The 9,841-nt window shown below is 42.2% G+C and overlaps 1 long non-coding RNA gene across 1 annotated transcript; it reads right to left on the bottom strand.

Moving 5' to 3' along the window:
* Positions 1-2,558: 2,558 nt before the first annotated feature.
* LOC308587481 lies at positions 2,559-4,921 on the bottom strand. Its single transcript, XR_014008407.1, has 2 exons — positions 4,671-4,921; positions 2,559-4,177 (listed from the first exon to the last, which is right to left on the bottom strand). It is a non-coding gene; the product is annotated as an uncharacterized lncRNA (long non-coding RNA).
* Positions 4,922-9,841: the final 4,920 nt, after the last annotated feature.

Below are 9,841 nucleotides of genomic sequence, written 5' to 3'. Positions count from 1 at the left end.
TATTATTATTATTATTATTATTATTCCGCTTTATATTTTCAAGGGGGGAAATTTATTATTATTATTATTACCCCGCCAATCTGGCTGGATCTATATACCCTCCAGCATTTATCCAATGAAAATAGGGACGTCCCATTCCATAATAATTTTTCATTTTATTTCTATACAGCTTTATATTTTAAGGGAGGGAAATATATTATTATTATTGTTGTTGTTGTTGTTATTATTATTATTATTATTATCCCGCCCATCTGGCTGGGTCCATACCCTCCAGCATTTCTCAGATGAAAATAGGGACGTCCCATTCCATTATTATTATTCATTTCATTTCTATACCGCTTTATACTTTAAAGAAAAAAATCTATTATTATTATTATTATTATTATTATTATTATTATTATTATTATTATTATTATTATTATTATTATTATTTCTATACCGCTTTATATTTTCAGGGGGGAAATTTATTATTATTATTACCCTGCCCATCTGGCTGGATCTGTACCCTCCAGCATTTATCCAATGAAAATAGGAACATCCCATTCCATTATTATTACTCATTTCATTTCTATACCTCTTTATATTTTTAAGATGATGGTGATGATTTATACATACATACCCCCCACACACATCTTGCTGGGCTGCCCCAAGCACTCTGGGCAGCTTCCAACATATATAAAAACATAATAAAAAATTAAACATTTTAAAAAATCTTCCCGATGTAGGATCGCCTCGAGGGTCAGATAACACCATACCCTCCAACATTTCTCAGATGAAAATAGGGGTGTCCTAAGGAAAAGCAGGACATTCCAGGATGAAATCAGAAACCTGTAAGTCAGGGATATCCCTGGAAAATAGGTCTCCCCAGCTACTCTGGGTGGCTTCCAGCACATATGAAAACACCATCATGGTTTCTATTTCTATTTTTAATTTATAAATTTATATTTATATATGTTGGCAGTGCTGCTCTTGTGACCCATGTTAGATCACCCCACGACCTAAGTAGTGGGTCCTGGCCCCTCAGCTGAAGTTCACTGCTTTACACTATTATTATTACTGTTTATTAAATTTATTTACTGCCCTTTGCCAGAAGACCACAGAGCAGTTTACAACACACAACACAAATAGAAGCCCCTAGTAAAAGGCATGCAACATTGGTGCTTTATGGGTCGTGGTTTGCGGCACATTAAAACATCAAACGAAACAATCCAGAATGAAACGTTACTGAAGAAAGTCAAATACAAAGTATACATTCAAAGCAACCTAATTAACAGGAAACTAAAACATCTTAAAGAGACTTCAAAACAAAAGATTACACTGGAGGTCAACTCTAGCATACATATTTAACACAAACAAAGTTAACAACAACTAAAGTCTTAAAACATTTCAAAAGAAAACATTGCTAAATGAAGTAAAATATAAAATATATGGTCTCTGGCCTCTGGAGCATCCTCAGCTTTTGTAGCTGGAGTCAGTGATTCGACAATGAATAAGTCAAATTTGGGTATTTGTTTGTGTTTGTTTCATAATATTTCATGGACTCAACTAGTCCAGCTCCCCTGCAGTGCCAGGAGTCTTTCACCTGATGTGGTCTTAGACCCCTGACCCTGAGATTGAGAGTTACTGAACAAACTTAATAGTTAAAAATTAAATTTTCCTAAATATTAACTTTAGCAAATTCAGGAAGTTATACACCACTATGATGTTTAAAACAACAACAGCGCCCTCAAAAACAGTTTACAATAGATCAAAATGAGGAAAAGTTTGAGACGTACAGTAATTAAAATGCCCAATACAGTACTGAAATGCTAGATGCCTTTAGGCAGGGGTCAGCAAACTTTTTCAGTCCACCATCCCTCAGACCTTGGGGGCGGACGGCGGACTATATTTTGAAAAGAAAAAAAAAATGAACAAATTCCCATGCCCCACAAATAACCCAGAGATGCATTTTAAATAAAAGGACACATTCTACTCATGGAAAAACACACTGATTCCCGGACCATCTGTGGGCCGGATTGAGAGGCGATTGGGCCGCATCCGGCCCCCGGGCCTTATTTTGCCTACCCATGCGTTTAGGCTTTAAGGGAAAGCGGGGAAACTAGTGGCATTCCAGATGTTGCCATCAACCGCAGCCAGGATGGTCAATGGTCAGGAACTATGGGAGTTGTCATAAGAGTGGGAAAAGGTTTGGAGCAGGGTGACCGAAATAATCAAGGGGATGGAGCTACCCCCCTATTAGGAAAGGTTGGGGCTTTGTAGTTTAGAGGAAAGGCGAGTAAGAGGATATGTCTCCCTTAAATTGACAGAGAAATCTACTACAAGGGTACAGAAGGGAAATAGCTCAGTCAGTAGAGCATGAGACCCTTAATCTCAGGGTCTTGGGTTCAAGTCCCACGTTGGGTGGGAGATTCTTGCATTGCAGGGTGTGGAACTAAATGATACTTATGGTCCCTTCCAACTCAAAAATTCTATGATTCTATAGTAAGATTGTGTCCCAAAGCCATGAGCTGTTAAGAGCCAGCATGTGACCAGTTACCAATAAAGTCACTTTTCCCCCTCTCTTTTCACCCCTACCCCTTTGACTGGTGCTGGAACTCACGATAAACGCCTCCCTTGTTCTCTTATAATAGCAATGGCGCCCACCTGAGAGGTGCTGGAACTGAGTTCTGATGAGTTCCAGCTGAAAAAAGGCCTGGACTTACAGTTCCCAGAAACCTTTAATAAAACGACAGTGCCCAGAATTAATTTAGAAGAAAAATGTGCTTCAGATGTGCTTTAAAGGTACAGTGTGCACACAGCCTTAGTGGCATGGCAGCGTTTGCCAAAAACTGTATAGCGAAGGTGCCAGGCACACCTCTATGGGGAGGGAGTTCCACAACCTAGGGGCTGCCCCAGAGAATTCCCTATTTATGTCCTCCGCATTAGCTTCCACTAGATGAGCAAGAGAGACAGCAAAATTACCAGACTTCCTAAGAGACTGTCCACCTATTGTGTCTCTGAATAAACCATGGCTTTTTCCAGTTGCGGGGAGACACACCCATATCAGAATCTGATGGAAGTGTGCTTCTTTCAGGGCAGGGAACTCCTAGACCTTCTAAAGCTCGAATCCTTATACACACATACCCCCAGGGAAGTATGGGATTACTTCTGAGTAGACATGCTTAGGACTGCACTATAAAGGTAAACATTTCTGGCTGAAAGATGTATAGGATTTTGATTTTCAAAGTCCTCAGAAGTTTCAGAAGCATTGATTTACTCGTTTCAGGTCAAGGAGGATTATACTGTGAGGTTTCGTACATGAAATGTATAAATAGTTAAAATGCTGCAACAAAGACCACTCACAGCAAGTTTTAATTGGGCCGATCTATTGTTTTTTCACTATGGGCTATGATTAGTTTTAAACGACTTCCTATAACTGAAACACTCAAATGAGCTTTTAAATAGGCCTTCATTATTTTAGTCCCTAACTTTACTTAATATGTTTGGACAGATTCTCACAGTTTCCGTTGCTAATACGATTCCCTGCAAATAGAGCAGAAGGTACAGCAGAACAAAAGAAATGATCTAATTTTAGTAATGGCGCAAGCAAGGCCTGTATAATCATGTACTCTCCTCATCTAGTTTTTGAATGTCGAAGCCTTCTTCCCTCCCTGGATTGAGTTGAATTTGCATAATAAGTGCGCGAGTGGATATTCTTTTTCATCTGGTGTTTTATACAGCATCTCGCCAAAGGTATATGGGTTTTTGGGATGTTGCTTACCTGATTCGAGACACATCCAAACCTTTGTCTAAAACTGGGAAATCATAGGCTAAAGAATCACATTTGATAAACAGCAGGGAGTCATTGTGCAATGCCACTGCACACTCAAGTTTTTTATTATTGTTATTCCTTCGTTCCTTCATGCAATGCTATTGGTGAAGGCGATTTTACAAATCCCGGCCTTGGGCAGCTCAGCTCAATTTTTAACAGTGAAACCGACTGCGGAAAGGGAGGGAGATGGGGTGGCAGCCGTGACAGAACAAGCTGAATAACTTTCAGACTCCCTCGGAAGGTGCTGGATTCTCCTTCACAGAAAGTTTTGAAGCAGAGCTTGAACGGCCATCTGTAATGGGTGCTTCAGTTGAGATTCCTGCATTGCAGGAAGTTGGGTTAGATGACCCCCTGTATCCCTTCCACCTAGAATCATAGAATCATAGAGTTGGAAGAGACCACAAGGGCCATCGAGTCCAACCCCCTGCCAAGCAGGAAACACCATCAGAGCACTCCTGACATATGGTTGTCAAGCCTCTGCTTAAAGACCTCCAAAGTAGGAGACTCCACCACACTCCTTGGCAGCAAATTCCACTGTCAAACAGCTCTTACTGTCAGGAAGTTCTTCCTAATGTTTAGGTGGAATCTTCTTTCTTGTAGTTTGGATCCATTGCTCCGTGTCCGCTTCTCTGGAGCAGCAGAAAACAACCTTTCTCCCTCCTCTATGTGACATCCTTTTATATATTTGAACATGGCTATCATATCACCCCTTAACCTCCTCTTCTCCAGGCTAAACATGCCCAGCTCCCTTAGCCGTTCCTCATAAGGCATCGTTTCCAGGCCTTTGACCATTTTGGTTGCCTTCCTCTGGACACGTTCCAGTTTGTCAGTGTCCTTCTTGAATTGTGGTGCCCAGAACCTCCTCAATTCTATGATACAGCTCCCAGAATTATTTATGAAATACGGTAAAGTCGCAAGTTACACTGTGGTTACATTCCAGAGAATGGATCTAAAGTCCAAATCGCGGATAGTCAAAACCCTTTGGGTTCAATGGTGAGCAGGATTGCCAAAGTCGCTTTTCCTGGTCTTCTGTCCCCTTTCCGCCCCTATTATTAGTATTAGTATATATTTATTATTATTATTTATTATTATTATTATTATTATTATTATTATTATTATTATTATGCCACGTGCATAAAGCTTAATGTGCACAAATTATACTCGTGTATGTTGCAGGCCTATCTGTATGTACATACAGAAAGCATTTGTTGATCGCAGACTGCCATTTATTTTCCAAAACCACAGAACACGGAGCTCTTTGGATGGTATACAAATTTAATACAGTGATACCTCAGGTTACAGACGCTTCAGGTTACAGACTCCGCTAACCCAGGAATAGTACCTCGGGTTAAGAACTTTGCTTCAGGATGAGAACAGAAATTGCGCAGCGGCAGCGAGAGCCCCCATTAGCTAAAGTGGTACCTCAGGTTAAGAACAGTTTCAGGTTAAGAACGGACCTCCGGAACAAATTAAGTTCTTAACCCGAGGTACCACTGTAAATGATAATAACACCAGAACAAATTTACCAGCTTTCTCCCACCCCACCTTCATTTATTCCTGCTGTACCCCATGTCTGCTAGCGACATGTAATATTCTGCAGAACAAACCTCCAAAGACAGAGCTTGACACTGGAGGAATCTTAAAGGCAGTGGCGTAGCGTGGGGGGTGCAGGGGGGGCCGGCCGCACCGGGCGCAACATCTGGGGGTTAGGGGGCGCAAATCCACGGGTTAGGGGGCGCAAATTACTTGCCTTGCCCCGGGTGCTGACAACCCACGCTACGCCACTGCTTAAAGGGTATTAAACCTGACCAGGTTAATCTTCCTATGTGTTCTTCCAAGGTTTGTTTGTTTTTTAATTAAAAGGAAATGCAGCTGTTTCTAATCAAGACGGCAAAGAAAAGCTGAAGGGAAGAGCCTGTTGCTATGGGATTTTATTTTATTTTAAAAAATAATGACCATTGTACCAGATTCACTCCATTGTTCATTCTTTTTGCAGCGGTGGTTGCCCATCAAAGGTTTGGCTTGAACTGCCTTGCAGTGCCCTCTTGAGGCCAAATGCTGCAACTTCATGGCCAGCCTTGTCCTTTCCTGGCAGGGATGCCTGAGTTTCCTTTCGTTGTCAGGGTTGGACCGGTTTTCATTAAACATCTTATGTTAATACAATTCTCATTGTTGCACTCACACATATTCTTGTTGTTAGACAGTGTTTAGACAACCTCTTTGTTCCAAGTTCCTTCCCAACACATCCTTTCCTCGTGGCCTTTTGTCTTAGCCCCTTAAAACTAGTTATTAGGAAAATAAGGATGAAAAAAGTGCAGCTGTCGGGGCTTCCAGACTGTTGCTATTTTGTGGGTGGGATTCTGTCACTGGCAAAATGTTTCCTGCTTGGCAGGGGGTTGGACTCGATGGCCCTTGTGGTCTCTTCCAACTCTATGATTCTATGAAAATCAGGTTGTACAATTGAAGAGCAATTTGGGGCTTTTGAACAAACACCCCCCAACCAGCCTTTTTGCAATAAAGATGGGAATGAAAGTGTGGATTAACATTTGCTCAAGGCAACATCACCTGACCTCTCTGCAGACAAATCCAAACGAATACTCAGTAAACAGCCCACGTTGTCTAACCTCTCTGTAAACTCTGCAAAAAGCCCAACAAACCACCCCAACATCTTTGAAGGATTGATTGGGGGAACAGAAAAGGCTACCAAATATCATGCTATTTGACCAGGCATGGAATCTAGTATTAAGATTTTTGTTGTTGTTGTTAGCATTAAGCCAACCAAATTTGGCCAAAATCTGTTTTGTAACGTGCATGTAAAAGCTGTGAATTGATGTATGCTCTTTGTCGCCTTCTGACTACAAGCCTGACACAAACTGTTGCAGTCCTGACTAGCTGTGATTTAGGAACAGCTTATGGGTGTGAGTGCGTGCCCTTTCCTCCCTTTCTTTTCAAAAACGTTTGCAAAACTTGAGCTGGACTGTTGAGCGGGACCTACTTTTCATAACTGGTGCAAATAATACAAAGTTTGTAAGCTATTTTGTTTTGGGGGGAGGTATGATTATTGTACAGTAGTGTTTTTATATGCAAAATGTACAGATATATCGGAAAATGTCCACTTTTGTTACTTTAATAAAAATGTAGCAATTTATCCAAGAAATCACCTGCCTCCACATGTGCCAGCCTATACTTTGAGATCACAACCAAAGCTCCTTCTTTGGGTTCCGTTGCCATCTGAGTGTGGTGGGTGGCTCCCGGTGGCACCTCCATTTTTTCAATGCTCTCCCTAGAGAGTTTCACCTGGCACTCACTCGCATGTCTTCCCAGCACCTGGCAAAACTTTTTTATATTTTTATTTCCCCATAATTTTTACTCCCCCCCCCATCCATTTTATTCAGGTTAGTCTAACATTATATTCAAGATGCTTGCATACATTTAAAGATGTCAGCACAATTTTAGGTATTTTTTTTGGGGGGGGGTGTTAAATTGTAAGCCACTCTGATAAGGCGTTTGAAGGGTGGCATATAAATATTACATAGCAACACCTGGACTTAAGCAGCCCAAACAGCAGAAGCACCCCACCCACTGACAAGAGGGATGTGTATGCAGGCTTGGGAAACGTTTTGCATATTTTTGTTTTTTATTTTAATTGCTCAGGTGGGAACCCTGCCCCCGAAACATTCTAATATCCACATGAACCCCATGATTCGGGGGGGGGGGGGCAGATTTTGCTAACCTTTCATAACCCACACCGGATGGTTGTTTCTGCCTCCAGAGCTTGAAAATAACTGCCCCTTTCTGCAAAAATAAAACTTTGGGAATAGGTTTGCTGGGATTGGATTTGGGATGGTGACCCACATCTCTTCGCAACACAGCCTCAGGCTTTTTCCCAACCCACTTAGTGTGGTATGGTCCTACTACGAGCATATCAAGGGTCTCAGTCAATGTGACTAAAAGAGCCTTGGAAAGATTCATCAGGCTCTTCTGTTACTGGAAATTAGCACCTCTCTTTGGGGGGGCAGGGCAGGGGGGGAGCTATTGGTGAGAAACAAACAGGGCGAAGCATAATAAGTGCCAGGTTAAGAATATCACCTTAATCACGAACATGTTCCCTGCGCCACTTAATACATTCTCTCCTGCCAGCTGTCCCTTAAATATCCCTGTAAGGTCAATTGGATAAAACAAATTTTAAAGGCTAAAATCAGACACAAAGCCCCCCGCTGTTGTAATGGTCAAATGATTTGCTGTTTTGTAAGCCCTTGGTTGATTTATATATATCTGCGCACAACACACACACACACACACACAAAATAGCACATAAGGGTTGCGGGAAGGAAACCGGAGGAACCCTCGAAGGTGATTTTCAGGCCTGAAAAGTGAAAGGGCTACACAAACAGCAATCAGAGACAATTAAGAAAACTGGGACAAGTGCCTCATTCTTTTCCCCAACAGCCCCCACATGGGAAATTGCACTGTCCATTTCGCAGCCTTGTTGCATTTCAAATAAGGCCCCCAGCTAAGTCATGGTGGGGTTCCCTCCCTCCCACCACCTCTTTAGCCTCTCCAAGTCCAACTCCAATCAAAAGGTATTGCTTAAAATCTTCCTATTATGGCACAAATGAAAGGGGTGATTGTCTATGCTGATGAGTCTAGAAGATTGTCTTGGAAAGAATTGGACAGGTTTTTTGTCTTGAGCGGCTCCATTATAGTGTTATTGCGGAAGACTGTCTCTCTCCCCGACTCCCCAAACAAAAAAATAGAATAAGCAAGTAAGTGTTGAATAACAACATTCAGGTTGTGTGTGTCTGTCTTGGTGCTGGCATCCACTGTGCAGAATAACTACTGTGCAACCTGTATTACAGATTCTGTCCTGGAGCAGCAGATTTTTCCAGCATATAACCATTTACAGTACTCTTAAAATTATGAATTGTGGCTTCAGAGAACCTGGGACTGTTACCGCACATGTGATGGTCTTGCCCCAACAACTAGGGGCTCCTCCAACCTGTTTATTCAGCATTCATCCTGATGTCCTGGCACAAAGGCTATGCAAATATTGAACTATGCATGGTTTTTTTTATTGAGCATTTGTTCCAATTTACTTGCAACGAGGTTATAGGACAAAAAACATCCCGATTTGCTTGGTGTGGGGTGTTTACATGTCTTTGCATTAATCCAGGTGCGCCAACCCCAAGGGGCTAAGGTGTCTTTGGCCCCCTCAAACTCTGGGCAAGGGGCCGGGCCCCCCTCAGTTTTGATTGGGTGGAGGAGGCCAGCACTCTGAAGATCCAATGCTCTTGCACGACTCTTTGATGAGCCCAGAGAGCCAGACAGGAAATTGCACTGGGCTCATCAGCAGGGTTGCGCCAGAGTGCTGAAGGTTGAGCACATGTGACGTCATGCATGCGCGACAAGCACGCAATGTTGGGTGCAACTCAGCGCCTCTGCATTAATCATTCATTTGCTCCACTCTTTTTGATGCGTTTCCCCCATCAAACTGGAAAAAAGTTCATTTTAAAAAGTGGTGATTGAGTGCTTTAATCCACTTTTAATAAAGTAAGTTGGCGGGTATGTAACCCCACAAATGAAGTCCCACCTTCAGATGTCAGAAAATTATTTGCCTTTCACTAGGTTTAAGATAAGATTTACATCACGTGCTGAAATGTTGAAAATGTCAAAATGTTATAAAAATTAAAGGGGTTTTCTTTTTTAAAAAAGTAAGACTTAGGGGACTGGTCACACACAGGCCTTTCTTATGTGCGAAGTGCAGCTTCTCTGCATTCAAAGGGAACTTGCACACCCACCCAACACCCCGAGAGACCAGCAGGGTGTGACGAACTGCATGTCAAAGCATGGCACAAGACTGCAAGGAAACTGCAATCTGTTGTTCAAAGTGATAGTTTCAACCTTTATTGCCTGTGAGAGGAGAGACTGCGTCAGGCAAGGCCTTATTCCACCTGCCTTGCCCTACCCTCCAGTCTCTGCTTCTCAATTTGTATTGCATTATTTTATGCACTGTGGCTTGCCATCGTTTTA

This window comes from Podarcis bocagei (assembly GCF_964188305.1).
Source record: "Podarcis bocagei genome assembly, chromosome: 1".
Lineage (NCBI taxonomy): Eukaryota > Metazoa > Chordata > Lepidosauria > Squamata > Lacertidae > Podarcis > Podarcis bocagei.
The sequence above is the reverse complement of the archived record's forward strand: the minus strand, read 5'-3'. Positions and strand labels throughout refer to the sequence as shown.